General features: G+C 46.5%; 2 long non-coding RNA genes across 5 annotated transcripts; one reads left to right on the forward strand and one right to left on the reverse strand.

Moving 5' to 3' along the window:
* The first annotated feature begins 398 nt into the window (after positions 1-398).
* LOC143437642 (uncharacterized) lies at positions 399-18467 on the forward strand. The gene is made up of 7 exons (XR_013106995.1): positions 399-620; positions 773-1186; positions 11250-11388; positions 12152-12216; positions 14051-14099; positions 18034-18182; positions 18335-18467. It is a non-coding gene; the product is annotated as an uncharacterized LOC143437642 (long non-coding RNA).
* LOC143437645 (uncharacterized) lies at positions 11376-19765 on the reverse strand. Of its 4 annotated transcripts, none has more exons than XR_013107000.1 (5): positions 19406-19765; positions 12811-19265; positions 12144-12342; positions 11535-11693; positions 11376-11452 (listed from the first exon to the last, which is right to left on the reverse strand). It is a non-coding gene; the product is annotated as an uncharacterized LOC143437645 (long non-coding RNA). The 4 variants fall into 4 exon arrangements; XR_013107002.1 differs by having other exon boundaries at positions 11386-11693; positions 12811-17271; positions 19085-19265; XR_013107005.1 differs by having other exon boundaries at positions 11386-11693; positions 12811-14233; positions 19085-19265; positions 19406-19759.
* Between the last annotated feature and the right edge of the window lie 1298 nt (positions 19766-21063).

Raw genomic sequence — 21063 nt, forward strand, 5'->3', positions numbered from 1 at the left:
TGCTGCGCTCCACCCCAGGCTCCATCGCTCTCTCCAGCGCCTGCTCAGGCGTTTGCTCTCTTTGCTCCCGTTGGGCTCACATTCCTACTCCCAGCTTGCTTGCTCGGCTTGCTCGGGGCGTCTCCCTACTGAAGAATTATGTTGCATAAAGCAGCCGCCACCATCTTGAACTGGCAGTGAACTTTGCTTTCTACATATAAATACAGATAGCAATCACACCCCAATCAGCGCCGAGGCTTCGGGGCATCATCTCAGCAACTCTAACTTTCCCATTACGATAATGTGATTTTCACTCAGTCTATAATATCACCAGCCATGAATAAAGCAACTGGCTCTTTCTGCCTCTCTCCTCCCCACCCCCCTTCTCTGCCTCTCCCCACCCTCCTGACTCTCGTTTCTTTTCCTCCCTCTTGCCTTCCTCTCTGTCTCTGCAGCCCTCCTGGAAATATCTCCATCTCTGTCTCTGCACCTCTGAGCATCTCAGTCTTCTCTTAGTCTCTGCCCCCGCCCCTCCTCTGGGACTCACATTCCCTAAATACTAATGGTGGGGATTTGCAGTGCCCTCGGGGTTGTTTTAAATTCTGATCCCCAGCTCTGCCATCATCTGCCTTTGCCTGAAGGTGAGAATCTGCCAGGGACGGGGAGTTGCGGGGGGGGGGGGGGGGGGGGGGGCGGCGGCGGTGAGAATGGCTGGTTGCTAAGCTTCAGAAGGGGGTGAGGACGTGGACGTGGGGAGGGGGGCTATGAATTAAATCTTTCCTCCTTCCCTTAGGTACCAGGATGGCTTTTGGCAAAGGACTCCCAACAAGAATGCCCAAGTCAAGATTCAGCGACCACCGGATTCAGCGAGGGAGATACAAGATATTCTTACTTAGCAGAGGGAGGGTTCAGGAGGCTCTGGTATTCTGTACATTGGGGGACGCACACCCAGACATTTCAAGTGCCAGACAACTGTGTCACACAGAGCTGGTGAGAAGGTGCTTCAGCGAAGCCCGAGAAAGGGAGACTCAGGTCCAGTCGTTCCAGAATCTCTCCTGAGTTCAGCTTGGTCCCCTGCAGAGCTGCCCAGGCTAAAGGTGTCTCTGGCAGGACCTGGAGAGAAAAAGCATGCAGATCCTGATGGAGGTGCCAGCCACCTTTTCCGCTCCTGAAGAGGGCTTCTCTCTCCTTTGTGGGGACCTCGCAGGTCAGTAGTGACTCTGATAGAGGAATGGTACTTTGAACCTCTCGGTTCCCTTACCATCCCACACCACCCCCGACTTCTTTCCAAATATTAGCTGTGGCACCATGGACAGGGCTCCTGTTTGTTTGCTTTTTTTCCCCTAAGCCTCAGTGTATTCATCTATAAAATGAGAATTACATAAAACATAGCCTGATAGCACAAGGTGGGTCCAGCAAAATCAAAGTTCAAGGTCATCTTAGCTACACAGAGAGTTCAAGGGCAGCCTAGGCTACATGAGTCCTTGTCTTTAAAGGGCATGATGATGGTATCTACCATCTACTCTCTGAATTATATGACGTGGGTGACAAGCTTGGCACATTTTTAAATGTTCAATAAGTGTTAGCTGTTATTATTACTTCCACCAAATATTGAACATTACCTTCCTATGTTTAAGCTAAGCAGGTTACCACAGGGGTTAGGAGCCTGAGGCTAGAGCAGTTTATAGCAAGGTAGTCTTGGAAGTGTCACAGACTCTTTGGGACTCCATTTCCTCAACTGTAACATAATCGGAACACAGGGTTGGGTCGGCCTTAATACTCTGCTGGCATGTGCTAAGAGCTCTAGGAATACTAGTGAGCAAGGGCCAGTCACTGTGGTTCTGGCTGAAGATGGGGTGAACACATGAGTGCCCCAGGGGCCACCTTTTATGTGGGTTGGGATCTGGATCCTTAACTTTTTATGTTCATTACTGGTTTGACCTAAGCAAGATGAGGATGAGAACTTCTTCAGCTTCCATATTTTTTTTTTTTGTCCCCACTCCCAATCTTACAATGTTTCTCTGTGTAGCTCTGGCTGTCCTGCAACTCACTTTGTAGACTAGGCTGGACTGGAACTCAGAGCTCCACCTGCCTCTGCCTTCTGAGTGCTAGGAATAAAGGTGCGCGCCACCACCGCCTGGCTCAGCTCCCACATTCAGTTGTTCACCTCCCTGGGCAGACAATTTTATTTTAGACAGGGGCAAAAATGTCTGAAAGGGGTATGGGTGTGTGTGTGTGTGTGTGTGTCAGAGGCCGAGAGAGACAGACATACAGAGAGACAGAGTCAGGAACAACTCCAGTGTGAATCTCCAGTGGAAGAGAAGAGTCATCTTCAGCTCCCTCAGGCCAGGAACAGGTGTCAGGGCTGCCAATGTTAGAGCTGGGCATCACTGAGGAAGAGAAGAACCAGGGCACAGTGCCCAGCTAGAGACTAATCTGAGTCCCTTCCCTCGTACTTAGTGTCTTTGCCTTCACTATAAGAAGGGTGATGCCATCCTTTCAAGTCCAGCAAGTGAAGTTGTTTTAGGGTTTTTCTTCTGTGAACAGATACCATGACTCGGGCAATATTTATAAGGACAATATTTAATTGGGGCTGGCCTACAGGTTCAGAGGTTCAGGCCATTATCATCAAGGCAGGAACATGGCAGCATCCAGGCAAGTGTGGTGCAAGGGGACCTGAGAGTTCTACATCTTCATCTGAAGGCTGCTAGTGGAAGACTGGCTTCCAGGGTCTTAAAGCCCACATCCACAGTGACACACCTACTCCAACGGCCACACCTCCTAATAGTGCCACTCTCTGGTCTGATGAGCATATACAAACCATTACAGGAGTGGACAGTCTGTGAATTCAGTAGAAGACTAAGGGTCAGGTCTTCCTGTTCCTTTCTCCTCTTCTCCATGAGGAGTAAGACAGGGTCCACCCCTTCCAGGAAGTTCCAGTTCAGTGAGGGAGGCAGATATGAAAACAGGCAATTCAGAACACAGCAAGAGTGTTAGTTAGCTTTTTGTCACTGTGACCAGAACACCTGACATAAACAATTTACTGGAAGAAAGAGCTATTTTGCCCATGGGCTCAGAGGGTTCAGTCCATCCTGGGGCAAGGGAGTAGTGTTCTGAGGAGCAGAGCTCTATGCTTTGTGGTGGGCTGAAAGTCAAGAAGAGGAAATGCCAGCACACAGCTCTTCCTTCTTCCTCTTTTATTTCAAGACCCAGTTCACGGGGATGGTGCCAACACTGTTCAGTTTCCTCTTTAGTTAATCTCTGAAACACCTTCACACACACACAAAGGCTGCCTCAGGATAAATATCAGAGTGAGAGCCACTCACAGTTCAGGGTACAAGGAGATGAGAAGCTGTCCTTTCTAGGAGGGGCTCCTGGAGGAGGCAGGCCTGGAGAGGAGAAGGGCATTATTCTATTCTGTTCTGATGTATATGGTTGTTTGATTTGTGTGCCTGTTGTCCACAGAGGTCAGATGACAGTGTCTGATCCTCTGGAACTGAAGCTACAGGTGATGTGAGCCATCATGTGGGTGCTGGGATTGAACTCAGGTCCTCTGCAAGAACAAGTGTCCTTAACCACTGAGCAATCTCTTCAGCCCACCCATCACATTCTTGCCTCAGTGAATGGTTTGATGAGGACATGTTCTAGAAGACATAGAACAGTCGTAGGATAAATAAATGCAAAGTAATAGGGTTTTGTGTGTGTGTGTGTGTGTGTGTGTGTGTGTGATGCTAACTTTTACTTTTGTTTGCTTTGTTTTGTTTTGAGACTGAGTCTTATCATGAAGCCTGGCTATCTTAGAACTCACTGAGTAGACCACACTGGCCTCAGATTCACAGAAATCCACATGCCTCTGCCTCCTGACTGCAGGGATTAAAAAAATCACACCCTCATACCTAACATTCATTGTTATCATTTTAAAATGAAGGAAACTGTGGCACAGGAAGGCAAACACTTTCCCAGGCTTACACAGCAGGTGAGCAAGAACCAGCTTCAAGCCCCAGTGGACTTCAGCTAGCCTTTGGTGTTCCATGTTTTGTAGAGGGCCAAGCGAGAGAGTATTGCATGTGAGGCTTAGCTGTTAGGTAGCCAGGGCAGTCCTCTAAGGAGCCAGCCTTCCTTTTCTTCTTTGGTCTTCTTCCCCTCTTCCTCTCTCCTAAGTCCTATAAGCTGCTGCATACACTTTTCCTTCCTCTGGCCCACCGGCTAAGTGGAACTGTTCCTCTATCCTGATTCTTAGTGGGGCAAAAGTTCCACCCGTTTAGGATGGCCACCTGAGGGGCATCTAGAAAGCAACTTCTTCATTCACCAGCCTGAGGTAGATGAGCACTGAGCACTTGGGAGGGGAAGGAGGCAGGTGGGGTAAAGGAAAGGGAGGATTGATCATCTGGAGAAAAACCACACAGGGAATCAAAGGGAGAGACAGACCTGCAAGAGGATGTCCATGAGATGTGGGTCTGACTTCTAAGACCTGGACCTCAACCTGCCTGAGTTACTGGCCCTTTAAAAACAGACAATGCTAGAAAAACCAAATAATAATAATAAATAATAAAAAAAATAAGCCGGGGGGCTGGTGAGATGGCTCAGTGGTTAAGAACATTAGCTGCTCTTCTGGAGGTCATGAGTTCAAATCCCAGCAACCACATGGTGGCTCACAACCATCCCGTAATGAGATCTGATGCCTTCTTATGAGGTGTCTGAAGACAGCTACAGTGTACTTACATATAATAAATAAATAAAAACATTTAAAAAAAAAATAAGCCGAGCAGTGGTGGCGCACACCTTTAATCCCAGCACTTGGGAGGCAGAGGCAGGTGGATTTCTGAGTTCGAGGCCAGCCTGGTCTACACAGTGAGTTCCAGGACAGCCAGGACTACACAGAGTAACCCTGTCTTGAAAAACAAAACAAACAAACAAACAAACAAAAAACAGACAATGCTCAGGTCAGGCACGGTAGCAAATGCCTTTAATCCTAGCACTGGGGGACAGAGGCAAGCAGATCTCTGAGTTTGGGGTCAGTCTGGTCTGCAAACTGAGTTCCAGGGCAGCCAGGGCTGACTGTCTCGAATAATCAAAACAAAAAAGCAATGGACCCCACTCTAGACATGGTAGCTCAGGCCTGTAGTGGAGAAGCTGAGGCAGGAGAATTTCTGCAAATCTGAAACCACTGAGGTCATGAAAGGACAATATAACAACAACAAAGTGTGCTCACCTATAGTTCCAGCACTAGGGAAGCTAGGCAAACTCGCTGCAAGTTCAAGGCCAGCCTGAACTGAAACAAACAAACAAACCAAACAAAATAAACAGAACCTTTGGACCACAGTATCTCTGTGGAGACCGGGCTTTGGTGGCATTTAAAGCTTCCCAGCCGATTCCAATGTCTCTCCATGTTACAGCCACAGCCTGTGGAAAAGAACTCTGGAAGCTGTCCCTGGTGACATAAGCCTATATATAATTAATTGTAATGGAGAGGCTGAAGCAGAAGGATCAAGAGGAGGGCCAGCCTGGGCTACCTAGTAAGTTCAAGCCTAGCCTGGACTACATTAGTAGACCTTGTGGAGAGGACTCTGGGTCAATATAAAAAGAAAACTCTAAGGCTCTCCTCTGTCCATTGCTAGTTGCGTGGTCTTGGCCAACACATCAGACCTCACTGAACTTCAGTTTTCTTATCTTTGTAAAAATAGCAATCTCAGCTTTACCTGCTGCATTATACAAAGTAATAAGCTCAGGTAGACAGTTGGGTGTGATATATATGGTTAATTATATAAGTCTGCTATTTGTTAAATTAGGATCCCATGTGGAAATGTGGTAGAATTAAGTAATAGAAAGGGGTCTGGGATATAGCTCAGTTGGCAGAGTATTTCTTCTAGCACACCCAAAGCCCTGGGTTCTATCCCAAGCCCTGCATAAACTAGGTGTGGTGGTAATACCTGTGGTCCCCGTATTCAGGAGGTTGAGCCTGGCGAATCAGAAGTTCAAGGTCATCCTCAGATATGTATTAAGTTCAAGGTCATCTTGGGCTACTTGAGACCTTGTCTCATATATGTATGTAAGAGACAGAAACTAAGCACACATCAGGAAGGTAGTGTCCTTGCATGTGTACACAAACCACAAGGAGTTGAGAGTAGGTTCTGAAAGGAGAGCCATGAGTTTTTTTAGATATAGACTTTTATGATTTTAGCTTTCAGAATATTCCATCCGATTATGGAGAGATGAACTAGGGAGTGTGGCGTGTGTGTGTGTGTGTGTGTGTGTGTGTGTGTGTGTGTGTGTGTAAATGATTGCTAAAGTGCAGCATCATTTGAGTTCGCCTGTCAGCATATCAGAAACGTCATCTATAACCTTCACTGTTTGCAGTTTAATCTCCCCTGCCTCCCCTCGGGCCCTGTTCTGACATTTTAAACCCCATAAATGACAGTAGTGCTCTAAGCCATTTTGAAAAAAGCCAAGCATTTGGAAAACACACACACACACACACACACACACACACACACACACACACCTACATCCCCCTTCTCTGGAACACGTGCTCACTCTCAAGATCATAAATGGAGCCACACGCATGCTCACATGACAATTTATAAGAAGTCAAAATTCCTGCTACTGGCCTAGAAATGTGTGTAAGTGTGACAGCAGGACGCAAGTCACAGAAGCATTGGGGTGTGTCTGGTGTTGGTGTAGGAACTCCAGAAGACACACAGCGTCAGGACTCCTTTCTGCTGTCACCTCCAGTCCTAACCTTTGCTCCTTGGCCTTGAGAGAAGAGGGAAGACTCTGGGGTCCTTGAAAGGCTAGTGGAGTTTGTGGTAAATGAAAGAGCAGCATGTTTTTATATTTTTAACCACTAAACCATCTCTCTAAACCAGGGAGTTATTTAAAAAATATTTTGTCATGAGTTGGGCATAGTGGCATATGCTTTTAATACTAGCACTTGGGAGGCAGAAGTGGGTAAATCTCTGAGTTTGAAGACAGTTTGGATAGTGAGTTCTAGGACGGTGGGGGCTATGTAGAGAGACCCTGTCTCAAAATATTTTTTTTATTGCATGTCTTCATTTATGGGAATGTCATGTGTGCCATTTACACATGTCAGAGGACAGCTTGTGAGAGTTTGCTCCTTTAAAGGAAGAGCCCTGTCAGCTCATGAGCATAGGAATCAACCATTGGGCTTGGTACAGATTCTGTAACATAGCAAAGGTGGATAAATGTTTGTTAAGTCAAGTATAGATGATTTCCGGAGTAAGTGGTGAAGGGTGTGGGTGGGGGTGTGTGGGTGTGGTGAATTTATTTTTTTTTTCCAATCTGCTTTTAAACCATTTTAATTACATGCGAGTATTAAGGTCAGTTCTAGGTTGAGGAACTAGCAATGCAATAGATGGAAATAGTCAAGGAACAAGCAAAGCAATAAACAAAGTCCTGAGATCACTCTAGTCATCACTCCCATGATCACTCCCGTGATCACTATTTCTAAGAGCTTATCAGGATGATCAAATTATCTGAGCCTACTTCCCTGTCCTAGCCCAAAGTCATATTCATGCCTGAAGCTTACTTCTTTGTTCTAGCCTAAAATTTAGATTCCCGCCTGAAATGACTTCCCTGTTTTAACCTAAAATTAGACATGCCTGCCTGAACTTATTTCTTTGTCATGGCCCAATGTCAGATTCCCGCCTGAAGCCCATTTTCTTGTCCTTGGCCCATGTCAGATTCCCTGCCAAGGGGCCCCAAAAGCTCTCCACATGTGTGTGTGCGCGGATGAGGGTGGATGGGAGATTGCTTGGTTAATGACAGTTCCTAGAAGAGGTCACATCTGACCAGGTGCTGAAAGAGAGCCCTTATCACTACTGATATTCACGTATTCCAGAGTAAATGACTGATTTTTTTTATAATGATTTATTTATTTGTTTTATGTATATAAATACACCAATGCGCTCTTCTACACCTCGTTGTGGATAGTTATGAGCCATCATGTGGTTGCTGGGAATTGAACTCAGGACCTCTGGAAGAGCAGTCAGTACTCTTAACCACTGAGCCATCTCTCCAGCCCAAGTGACTGATTTTCATTCCTTCCTTCTCTCCTTCCTTCCTTCCTTTCCTCCTCCTCCTTTTTGCCTTGGACTCTGACTTTCCAATAAGATTTCCCTACTCAAAAACAAGATACCCTCAAAAAAAATGGCAGGCATGGTAATTTAGGACTACCTTTGTGTAGTCCTGTTAGAAAACTCTGGACCATCAATGCCCACAGCATTTTCCTGAGCTGGCCCCTCTTCCTCCATACCAAGGAGGAGAGCTTCCTGACAAAGCTGGCTCCTCCAGCTCTCCCTCCCACTACATCCAGTCATCCTGCACTTTAAGGAACTTGTTTCCAAGGCAACCAATTAGTGTCAGGAAGTGAGGGCTGTGACGTCAGAAGAGGGTGGGGGTAGGGTGAGAAACTCCATCCCCCAGCTCCCTGGCTCTGCTCAGCATCTGTAGCCTTGTACAGAAAGCTCCAGAGCAACAGAACTAGGCCTTTGCCCTTCAGAGAAGCATGGCTCCCAGAAGAGCCCGGCAGCAAGGCCCGGGGCAGAGGTCCAGCTCCACAGGCAGGGCCTCTACCAGCCTTCCATTCTAAGGGGCTGATAAAGCAGTGAACCCAGGAGAAGACATAGAAAAGCAACAGTAACAGGGCCACTGCCAACCTCCTCCCTGTCTCCTGGGAGAACAAGATCATAGAACTTTTTAATTTAATACTTTTTAAAAAATCTATCATTATTGTGAGGAAAGAGGCACGTACCACAGTGCTCCTTGGAGATCAGAGGACTACCTCATGGAGTCTGCTCCCTCTTTTCCACCTTTATGGGGCTCTGGACAGCAAACTGAGGACACTGGGCAATCGCTTTTACCTGCTGAGCTATCTGACTGGCCTGTCATTTTGGGGCTCTGCAGACAAGGCGGAGGAGGAAATCATAGCTTAAAACAGGGGATACTGTCCCCTCGGGTTTTCCTTGGGAACCTATTCATTTACCTCCAGGGATGGAAGCTCTGGTCTGTATGAGGAAGTGCATGCTTAGGAAGCCAACTAGGAACACACCCACAGAGTGTGATGGGTATAGTCCATTCACTCTTGCTTTGGTTGGGGAGGTGACTCTGTAAGTAGAGAACTTGCTTAGCATGCAGGACGGCCTGGCTTCAGTCTCCAGCACTGCATAAAACGGTTAAAACTTTGTGTGGTGGCTCACGCGTGCAATCCCATCCCTCAGGAGGTAGAAGGTGGGAAGATAGGAAGTCAAAGTTATCCTTGGCTACACAGCAATTTCAAGGCCAGCCTGGGTTACATGAACCCTTCCTTAAAAACCAAACTAAACTAAAACTGAGTATGTGTATAACAGAACTGCAGCAGTTTGAACCTGTGAATCCTTGAGATCGTGGCTGTCTTCCCTAATAACAAGTTTGGCAATTGGAAAGGTTATTCTGATAAAGAGACAAAGTGTAAAATATAAAGGACCTTGTCCTTAGGGTAAAGCAAGAAGGCTGGGCATTTATCTATATGCTGACCCCTGTTGAACCAGTTGAGTGGGGCCAGCCGTGACGATGATGACAATAACAATGTCAGCCTTCGTGACCAAAGGCCGCAGCTGCATCCCCAAGAACTATATTTTACACACTTTCATCCTGTGGTGGCCCCATTTAACACACAAGCTAGGAACTCATTTCAGGTTGGCTCTGGAAGCCGACTGGTTTGAAGCATTCTGTGAAAGAATTCTACTATGCCGTGTGGAGGTAAAACTGGGAAGAAGGGACTGGAGAGATGTCTCAGCATTTAAGAGGACCAGCTGCTCTCCTGGAAGACCTTGGTTTAATTCCCATCACCCACATGGAGGCTAACAGCCATCTGTAACTCCAGCTCAAGGAGATACAACACCCTCTTCTGACCTCAGTAGGCATGCATGTGGCACACAGGTAGTATGGTACAGGCAAAACACCCATACATATAAGATGATGATGATGATGATGATGATGATGATGATGATGAAGAAGAAGAAGAAGAAGAAGAAGAAGAAGAAGAAGAAGAAGAAGAAGAAGAAGAAGAAGAAGAAGAAGAAGAAGAAGAAGAAGAAGAAGAAGGAGAAGAAGAAGAAGAAGAAGAAGAAGAAGAAACAACTAGGAAGAAGCAGGGCTGGGAAGAAGGAAGGAAAGGTTAGCCTATGGTATGTCTTGGTCTCCAAAAAGGCCTTAGCCTATCACAAGAGCCAGGACGACCCTTTGGAATTGTCCTGACCTGGTGAGAATTGTCAGAGGAAGTTGTACTGGGGAAGGGATGTGACCATAGGCAGACTGACAGGTAATGGCAGCAACTGAGAGGGAAAGCTCAGTTGGGTGTCACTTGGAGGCTTGTCAGCACGTGGGAACCCTATTTCAGACCTCTAGCAACCACCTCACAACCCAGCTCTGCTGGGCTCCAGGGGACCCCCTCCCCCACTGGAAAGTGGAGACTGTGACCTTTAATGCCTCTCAACCCAGCCACAACCCTCACTGCACTGGGTCCTAGAGAAGCTTTCCTGACAGATGTGTCAGACTGACCAAAAGAAAAGGATTTGAGGGGATTATGCTGTCTGTTCCAGGCCTGGTCCCTGATCCCCCAAGGAAAGACTCAGAGAGTCTTTCTGGGGGGCTTCTGGAAAGGACCAGAGTGGTAATCAGGGGCTTAGCAATGGTCTTGTCCCTGGCCAACCCCAGGAGTGGCCAGCTGCTTCAGAAAGGCCTTGGCAGTAAAACCATGGCTGAGGGGTCAACAGAGGTAAGGGAGGGAGTGGACAGAAAGCCAAGTTCCAGGGAGGGGCTGGACGTTCTGTCTCTCCCAGGACTAGCCAGTCCATGGCAAAGATCTAGGGAAGAAGCCTGGCTTCTTCAGAAGACTGCTGGTTCAGGGCCATCTAAATTCTACTAGAATTGAGGAAGTCTGATGAATGTAGAGCTGGGGTGACTTAATCAGATATGAGGAGAAAGTGGATGGAAGGGAATCCACTCCAGAAACACAGGAGGCCACGGCACAGGAACCCAATGAAAGCTTTGCGGTCTCTGCTGGAGACACCTAAGAGGGCATACCAGCTACTGCCTAGAGGGACATAGGCTTTCTTATCCATTCCCGGGCAGGGTGAGAGTGAGTGACCCCCAGCACTCGGTTACGAGAGCCTAGTCACAGAAGGATTTTTGTTTTATTTTGGTTTTAGTTCCGCCTCCCTGCTTCTCCCCACAGACACATCCTTTCATGACCTTTGTGACTCCTCTGTTAGGTCTCTTGGTTTTGGCTTCAAGAGAAAGCCAGGCAGAGGCGCGGTGAGCTGGAGACCCGGAGGGAGCAAGGCCGAGGCCGGCAAGAGACTGAGCCAGTAGCAGAGTCTGCAAGGTGCAAAGCAATCAACCGAGCCGCTGGTGAGCGGGGTCACTCAGTAGTGTGCACATCAGGGTGAAATCCTTTCAGCTCTTCGCCAAACCCCTAGTGAAAGACAATCAGGCTCGCTGTCACCGAGCTAATTCTGTCTATATAAAAGCAGTAATGAAATTCACGGCAGGATTACCCTCTCCATCCAATGGGCCAGCGTCGTGGTGACATATCTCTCTTATTGCCCGAATGTAACACACCATCTAATTTACGTCGTGTAGCGAGCAGGAATGAAATGTTCATAAAGAATTGCTGCATCTCGTCACCTTAACTGCGGCCCGGGGCTCTGAGGCATCTGTCAGGGAGAGGAGCAGTTGCAGGAGGAGGGAGGGCGGGCGGGGCTCAGGGAGCTGCCGCCAGGGGCAGAGGCTTCAGTGGGGCGGTTGTTTCTTCTTAATAGGGTGAAGTGGAGGCAGAGGGAAGATGGGGTTAGAATGAGGGGTAGGTCGGGAGGAGAAAGGAGGGGTGCAGGAGCTTTGGGGAGATGAGGATAAATAGGGCCAGAATGGAGTGGCCTGTGGGGAGTGTTTGGAAGTCTGTGTAGGTCTGAGAGGTCAGAGAGGGAGAGGATGAGTGTTTGGATTTGGGTGAGTTGGGAGATGAATTTGAGTGCTTGAATATCAAGGGGTTGCTTGGGGGGAAATGACTTTCTCAGTGCCCCCCCCAGGTTCAGCAGGGCTTCTGCTCATTTTTTTTTTTTTTTTTTTTTTTTTTTTTCATTCTCTGGAAATGGAAATCCACTCACCTCTGAAGGCATCAGAGCTGAATACACCAGGCACGGAGAAGGAAGACCTTTCACAGAAGTCTTCAAGAAGCAGGTAGATGCTCAGGGCCAGTTTTACAAACCCAGGAGTCAGCCTGGGCACTGGTGGAGCACACCTTTAACCCCAGCTCGTTGGGGTGGGGGGGCAGAGGTGGATGCCAGAGTTCCAGGCCCGCCAAGTCTACAGAGCAAGTTTCAGGATAACCAAGGTTACACAGGGAAGACCTACCTTGAAAAACAAATAAACAAACAAACAAACAAACAAGCAAAACAAAACTACAACAAAAACAGACCCCAACCTACAGAGTGAGTTCCAGTACAGTCAGGGCTATACAGAGAAACCCTGTCTCAAAAAAAAAAAAAAAAAAAAAAAAAGAAAGAAAGAAAGAAAGAAAGAAAGAAAGAAAGAAAACAGACCCCAAAGCCAGCTATGCACCTCCTTCATCTCCACCTGTAATTGCAGGTCCAACTACCATCGAGCTGACTGTAGAATATGGGGCTCATCACTCTATTTTCCCTCCCACCGCACCCACCCCAAGGTCACTGCCATCTGTTGCCTGGAGAACTCAGTGCCACCATGTCTCTGAACTTAAAAGCACTGCAGTGCTTTAAAGTGTCCTCTCGCTCTTGCGAGATGACCAGAACTTACCTCTCCAGCCTCTTTGCTCGATGTTCCTGGCAGACGTGTTGCACTGTGGGAAAGCCTTGTGATTACTCAGTTGTGGTCATCTCCCTCTCTGTCTTATTTACTTTTCTGTTGCTGTAATAAAACTCCATAACCAAGGCAACTTATAGAGGAAAGAGTTTCCTTGAGCCTGTGGTTCCAGAGAGATAGGAGTCCACCATGATGGGAGGCTGGGCAGCAAGCAGCAGGCACAGTTTCAGGAGCCCAATGCTGATAGCTTATGTCCTTCACCACAAGCACAAACCAGAAAGGGCACATACTAGCCATGGTGCAGGGTCTAGCTCCGGTGACAGTTTTTCCAACAAGGCCACACCTCCTAAACCCTCCCAAACAATGCCACAAACTGTGAATCAAGTGTTCAAATCACCTGAACCTATGGGGAGATTTCTCATTCAAACCACTACCCATGCATATATATGCATATACATACATACATACATACATACATACATGTGTGTATGTGTGTGTATGCTTTTTTAGCATAATTTGCTTCCTTCCTCAACAATTTGATCATAGCTTCTATTTGCCCACCTTCTCTGTGTTCCATGAAGGCAAGGGCCCAGTCTGTTTGGCTCAATGCTATACTCCCCAGCACCTGGAATAGTGCCCCAGAGGCACTGAAGGTAATAGGCATATTTGCTGAATGAAGCAACCAGAGGCCTCCAAAACCACCACAATACTGGAATCCCTCTTCCTCCCTTCATCCATTTAACAAACAACTAATTTTTTTTTAAAATTAAAGGTATATGGGTAGGGGTCAGGGTTGCACAGTGTAGGTGCCTGCTGAAGCCAGAAAAGGGCATTAGGTTCCTTAAACCTGGAGTTATAGGTGGTCATGAGATGTGGGTGCTGGACCCAAGTTTGGATCCTCTACAAGGGCAATATACTGTGTCCTTCCCCCAGCCTTGAGCAGGCCTGAAAGACCTTGTTTACCACAATAGACCTAGTGATAGGATCTAGGTGGAGTTACCCACCTTGGCTATATGGAACTTAAAAGAATAACTGCTCGCTGGGTTTGACTTGAGATATCTCCGGCTGTGACCAAGGATGGGTTCCCCCACCCATCTCCAGCTGAAACAAGAAAGGGTTTGGGTGGGGCCTTTCCCTTTAAATTGAGAGCTGAGCATTAAACTTCGAGCCTTGATCAGAGAACTTTGTCTTGGCTTCATCTTTTCTCACCCTCTGTTCCTTTCTTCATTTCCAGCCCAGTTTTTAGGAGAACCCAGTTGGTCCATGGCCGCAGGTGGCTACAGGTAACTGCTGAGCCATTACTTTCATTTCACACCAGCCTTTTCAGTAACGGCGTCAAACATACTATGGCCACTGTGCCATGCTGTCTTGTGCCAGAGAAGAATCACATGCTCGCCCATTGTTAATGTAATGTTGCCTATAAAAAAAAAAAATGGTGATCCTCTGGAATGCTATAAAATTCTCAACAAAACTCCCCAAGGTGCAGATCAGCTAGCTACCTTTGAAGGAAAATATCAGCAAAGACAGTGTTACAAAGCTATAAATGGGGGCTAGCAGGATAGATGGCTCAGAGGTTAAGAGTACTGGCTACTCTTCCAAAGGACCTGGATTCAATTCCCAGCATCCATGTGGCAGGTTACAATTGTCTGTAACTATCATTACCAGGGGATCTGAGAACCTTACCCAGATATACACACAGGCAAAACACCAATGCAAATAAAATAAATAAATCATTTTTTAAGTTGTAATTGAAACATTCAAGCATTTATCGACTGTCAACTGTGTCCACAACTGTGATGTGTAATTATATTATTCCTGCCTGAGAGATGGAAGAACTGAAAGTAGCTGAGCTTACTCAAACATCTTGCCCCAAAGAGGATACACACCTAGCACATAATAGCTGTTCACTAAGTATCATTGTGAGTGAATAGATGGTGTCTTAGGGTTTCTATTGCTGTGAACAGACACCATGACCAAGGCAATGCTTGTAAAGGACAACATTAAACTGGGGCTGGCTTACAGTTTCAGAGGTTCAGTCCACTATCATCAAGGCAGGAAGCATTGTAGCATCCAGAGAGTCACTGAAGGATCTGAAAGTTCTACATCGTCTTTCAAAGGCAAACAGAAGACTATCTCACAGGCAGCTAGGAGGAGAATCTTAAAGCCCATCCCCAAATTGGCATATTTCTATCAAACAAACAAAAGCCACACCTCCTAATAGTGCCACTCCCTGGGCCAAGCACATTCAAACCACCACATATGGGAAACCAATGCGTAGAAAATGATAGGATTTGAACCTAGGCATCCTGGCTCCAAAGCTCCCGGTCTTTTAGTATATTCCAAATAGTTTGGAATCCTTGGGATCAGTATTAGAAAAATACGTAATGTTCAGTTCTGAATCTGGGTATCTACTGCTCTAGACCTTCTCAGACAGACAAGTGGCATTGAAGGTATCAGGCCTGCCTTAGACATGATTAAACCCACTGCAAAAGGTAAGCTCTTTCTCATCCTGTCCCACCCCTCTCCCTCCAACAACCCAGGCTTGGATTAGCTGATGAAGAGGCCTGCAGAAGATTGTGATGTGGGAGCAGCTCCTGAAATAATTCCTTGTTGTTCAGATATCTGGTCTTTCCTCAGTAGTTCAGATACTTTTAAGTACCAGGTGATGTGCTGGAGAGATGGCTCAGAGGTTAAAGAGCACTGACTGTTCTTCCTGAGGTCCTGAGTTCAATTCCTAGCAACCACATTGTGGCTCACAACCATCTGTAATGGGATCTGGTGCCCTCTTCTGATGTGCCTGAAGACATTGAACTCAGATACATAAAATAAAAGAATAAATCTTTTTTTTAAAAAGTACCAGGTGCTACATAGGTATGCATGTTCATATATGTCCATATATGTTCATGTACCTATTTATATATGTGAGGAAATTCATCCTATCCTCTTAAATTTTTAAATATGCATTGGTTTTTTGCCAGCCTGTTTGTCTATATGAAGGTATTGGATCCACTGGAACTGGAGTTACAGACAGCTGTGAGTTGCCATGTGGGTGTTGGGAATTGAACCCAGGTCTTTTGGGAGAGCAGCCACTGCTCTTACCCTCTGAGCCATCTTCTCCAGCCCTAGTCCATCCTTGCTTTAAGTCTCTCCTAGTCCAGTGATATTTCCACTCGAGTTGCAGCATCCAAGTCTGCACCTTGAACCTCATTCCCTGCAGACATCTATGGAGTCACTCCCCTGCAGCTTCCTTTCCCACTCACTTCTATCTTTCATACCTGAAAACTGTACCTGACCTTCCAGCTAATGCTCACAGAAGACACAGTGGGATTGTGGGGGTGTGCTTCCTCTCACTCTGAGGATAGCTCTGCTGTCTAGCAGTGGGTACATTTTTTTTTTTAAGGAACTAATGTATATAGATGAACCACCAAGGAGACAATCTACACCTAACACACAATAACCTCTCTAGTCTCGTCCACCATTTACATCGTTATCATTCATTCATCCTTCCTAACCAGAGAGCATCCTTCCTTCCACCCACAGGGCTGTAAGTACCACATCCACTGTACCAGAAAGCTGTATGAGGCTTGGTGCCCTCAGAAGCATCTCTGGAGTTTGAAGGTGCCCTGCTATTACCACCCACATCTCACAGGTCCCTGGAAGGCAGTATGCATTTGTATTTTCCAAAGTCTCCATATCTCCATAAAAACGTGCCCCAGGAATCTCAATACTGCTTTCCAAACCTTAAAGTGCTTTGCTTGTGAGGAGGGCAGGGTTACGCTATGTATCCTAGGCTGTCCTTGAATTTGTGATGTTCCTGGATCTGCCTACTAAGTGCTAAGATTACAGTGCATGTGCTATCATGCCTGGATCAAATACTAATTTTTGTTGTTGGTGGTAATTTTTTGTGGGGTAGGGCATAGGAGGAGACAGAGTTTCTTTGTGTAATCCTGGCTGTCTTGGAACTTACTCTGTAGCCCAGGCTGGCCTCAAGCCTGGAGATCCCCCTGCCTCTGCCTCTCAAGTACTGGGATTAAAAGTGTGCACCACCATCACCAGGCTCTAATACTAATTTTTTAAAAATAGATTTATTTACTTATTTTATGTATAGGACTACACTGTTACTGTCTTTAGACACACCAGAAGAGGGCATTAGATTCCATCACGGATGGTTGTGAGAGGCCATGTGGTTGCTGGGAATTGAACTCAGGACCTCAGGAAGATCAGTCAGTGCTCTTAACCGCTGAGCCGTCTTTCCAACCAGCAAATACTAATTTTTAAATGGTATTCTATTTTTAAATAGAATCTCCTATATAGAAAGCTGGCTTTGTACTTGTTACATAACTTAGGATAACCTTGAATTCTTACCTTCCTGCTCCTACCTCCTCAGTGCTAAGGTTACAGGTATGTGCCAACACATCTGGCTCATGCAGATGTTGAGGATGGAACTCTTCATATCTGCAGGGTAATAAGTAACCACTTTACTGACAGTGCTACATCCACAGGTCCAGAGCTTTTCTGTTTGTTAGTTCATTTGAGACATAGTTTCACTGTCTCCCAAAATGGCTTTAAAGTCACCATGCAGCCCAGGCTGAAAACTTTAAACTTGGAAGGCACAGATTGCTTTCTAACTCATCCTTTGCAGATGACATCTTTCCTCCTGGGAGGATGGAGGTCACTGTGGCCAGTGTTTGCCAAGGCAGTGGGCTTTTGGTTATAATCTTACCTCTCTTCCTTTGACTTAGTAGCTTTCCCTCCCAGCACTTGGTGCCGAAGTTCTACTAACACAGAAAAGTAGACCACTTCTTTAGGTGAGGGCAAGATATCACTCTAGTTGGGTGGCTACCAAACATGCCATAAACATGTTAGGAAGAAAGAGAGAATCCAGAAAACAGTTGAAAAGAATTGGGATTCTTTAGGCAATATCTGTTCTTAAAGAGGCAGGAGGCATCCATTTCAGGGTCTGTGGAAACCGAGGGGTCTGTGACTAGAAGTGTATTAAGCTTAAGTTTTATTTGATCGTCTCTGGGCAGGTGAGAGGGGAGGGGGAGATTATATGAAACAAATCAACTGAAAGAGGTTGGCCATGGATTAAGTATTGGTATACAACACTGCCAATGTGTTCATTTGATTTCCACATTTCTCTACCCCTCCCTTATTCCCACCTTCATTCCCCCAACACCCAGCCAGAAACAAATGATACCTTGATGGCTATTTCAGCTGCAACCCTATACATCCAGAGAAGCCGGAGCTCCCAGCTGCCAGCCAATCCTGATCCCCTAATCCCAAAGGGACCAGCTGGTCAGAATTCTCAAGAATGACAGACCCCCAGTGCACATGTGACTTCTGATGCCAGCATTGTGATCAAGGTTAGACTACTTAACTTATTTGCATATGATAAGCCTTGGCAGCGGCCTGCCCACCCCCCCTGACACACTCACTTCACCCCAGGTGGGAGTAAAAAGCAACCTGAAATTCTTCAGAAAGTATTCTAAAACCATGCCTTTTCATTTCCAACTAGAGCAACCAGAGTAGACTTCACAATGTGGGTGGTCCAGTCGGCTTCACTGTTGGCCTGGACAGCTGTTGAACCATCGGTCACCAGGACAAAGTGAAGATGGCTCAGTGCCCTTCAGCCCTGCTGCTGACTGTGGAGCTCATTACAATAACAGGGAAGTTAATCGCTAGCCTCATGCTTGTCTGAGGGTTTTGTGAGTACCCCAGATACTAAACCTATATCAGTTGAAAACTATGACCAGCATGCACTTGCCTGCAGTTTGGTATGATAGTCAGGGGTTATCTATGGCACAGATAAGGTTGAAAGGATCCTCAGGACAGAGGATAATTGATAATTTGAAGAAATAGAAATAAATTCCTACTAAGTGTGTGTCAATTCCCTTATTTTCCAGCCCTTCCCACAGCCAGGACTTCGATTTGGTGGTCATTGCCTGCTCAGTGACACTAAATTCCCCAGTAATCTGCAGGGATGCGTAATTATGCTATAGTTAGTGATTGTTCACTAAGTAAACCCTTGGTGTAGTTACCATGTAAGTCAACGGTATTTACAGGATATTTTTTCTGCCTGTAACTCAAAGCCTTACCGAAACAAATTGGAATTGCCTTCTGGAGGCCGTTGTTATAAATTACAGACCCAACATCTGTCCACATCTGCAATGTCTAGACAGCCTGTCTCAGCTACAAGAGAGGAAAGAGATGAACAAACAGAAAGCACGAGAGGCTGAGGAGTAGCAGAGGAAAACCTCAGACTCACAGAGATTTTCTCTTTTGAGGTTCACCCCATGCATGTTTCTCTGTTTCTGAAATGGACCTGAACCCTCAGCAGCCCCAGGCTGAGGTCAGGAGATCTTCGAGTGTTCATCACTTCAAGTTGCAACAGACAACATAGCTCTTCTGTTTGGACATTCTCTGCCCAGATATGCTTCTGGTGGGACCTAGGAGGTCAGGTGAAATGCAGAGACTGAGAGAGGGATCATGAAAGGAGGCTCCTGCCTTTTCAAAGTTCCCCAGCCCCTCTCTCCACCCTCTATCTCCTGACCTGGCTCCGGAGGAGGGGAGGCATCCATTCGCCTACCTTTTTGGTGGTCCCTCTCCTGCATCCACGATAAGGAGCCTGCCCTGCCCGTCAGCTGAGTGATTGTATTTTTTTACAGTTCCTAGCACAAACCTTCTCATTTATATGTAAAGCAGCCATTAGTCATAGCTCCGTTCCCACACACTGCCTGATGTACAATCACATTTTGCAGCGGATGAATCTTTCCACACAGCTGCTCTGCTATGAATAATCCGTCTCCAGGCCCATAAATCAGAAAAAAATCATGCACCTCGTTCGCCTGATCCTTACACAAAGTCATATATTTTACATGAGGACGAGCTAAATATTCATGAGTCTTAAAGTCTTTTTTCATAGGCACTTGTTGGGGTTGTTTTCCACCATTGGGGGGGCACCAAGGTTGTTTCTACTTAGGGGAACAAGGGTTTCTTAGAGAGGAGGAAGAGGAGACAGTCTCTCTCTCTCTCTCTCTCTCTCTCTCTCTCTCTCTCTCTTTGTGCATGCATGTGTGTGTGTATTTGAGAGAAAAAAGAAGTGTGAGAGAGATTGCATCCAGCTATCTTGTGTTCCAGGAGTCATGTGGGACAAAAGGTGGTCATGTAGGGTCTTAGAAATATAATGAATACCTGCTTACCTGAGCTCCTGACTTGCTCTGGGTCAAGAATATGTCCTTCCTGATCTTCAAGGTCATTTTATGAACCTTTGCTCTATGACCTGTGGAACAATGAATCTGACCTTTTTCTATGGACAGAAGATGCAGAATTGGGGGTTGGAAGGTAGTAAGGGTGGGGGAGAGGTGGGGAAGGGAGATCGGCAAACGTAAAATAATCCACTCGGATGCTAACCGCTGCCCGTTTGGCTGCCTGTGGTGACACACCTGTAATCCTAGCACTGGGGAGAGTGGGGCAGGAGGATGGGGAGTTAGAGGCTAGCCTCAGCTACATAGTGATTCAACAAAAAGCCTTCTGCAGAGCCAGAACTGAAGGCCTCTAACAACTCCACCACTCCCTGTGTCTCTTCTCCTGTCAGGGAACATTGAGGGTGGCTTTTCTGATTCTTAGGACTCATCATTCTTTTCAAATAAGAAACTCTCCCTGGAACTCACCTTAAATATCCTTTCACTCCCTCTCAAATACAAAACTTGACCCTCCAAGAAACCCTGTCCTACTAAAGGAATGTAAGACAGGAGGCGTTCCTTGCTCAGCAGTGCAAGCCGCACACTCCGCCTCTTCCTCAATGACAAATCCCAGCTCCTCGATGGTGGGTGCTCTTTCATTTTGTCCTGAGCGTTCGCTCACGTTTGTCTCAGTGGTGCTGTCCGGCTGACTCATTAATGCCGTAGTCTGCAGTGGGCGTGATGATGTGTCCTCACTTCCCTTCAAAGGTGGGAAAAAACCTTCCTCTGGGTCTCACTGACAACATGAAGAATGAAGTGGAGGCTGGGATTTCCCAGACTTAACTGAAGATCTGGAAACACCTAATTACTCACACAGTCTTAGCTTTCTGAGGATAAGGACAATCCCTGGGCTCAAGGGCTGTCCTCTGAAGAATAGTTTGGAAACTGGAAGCATAACTCTTTAGTGGGTTATCGTTTATCTAAAAATCTCATTGCTGGGGTTGGCAATGTAGTTCAGTATGTAGGGTACTTGCCTGATTAGACTGCAGAGGAAGCTCAAGGC

Source organism: Arvicanthis niloticus, chromosome 1 (assembly GCF_011762505.2).
Source record: "Arvicanthis niloticus isolate mArvNil1 chromosome 1, mArvNil1.pat.X, whole genome shotgun sequence".
In the NCBI taxonomy this organism is placed as follows: Eukaryota; Metazoa; Chordata; class Mammalia; order Rodentia; family Muridae; genus Arvicanthis; species Arvicanthis niloticus.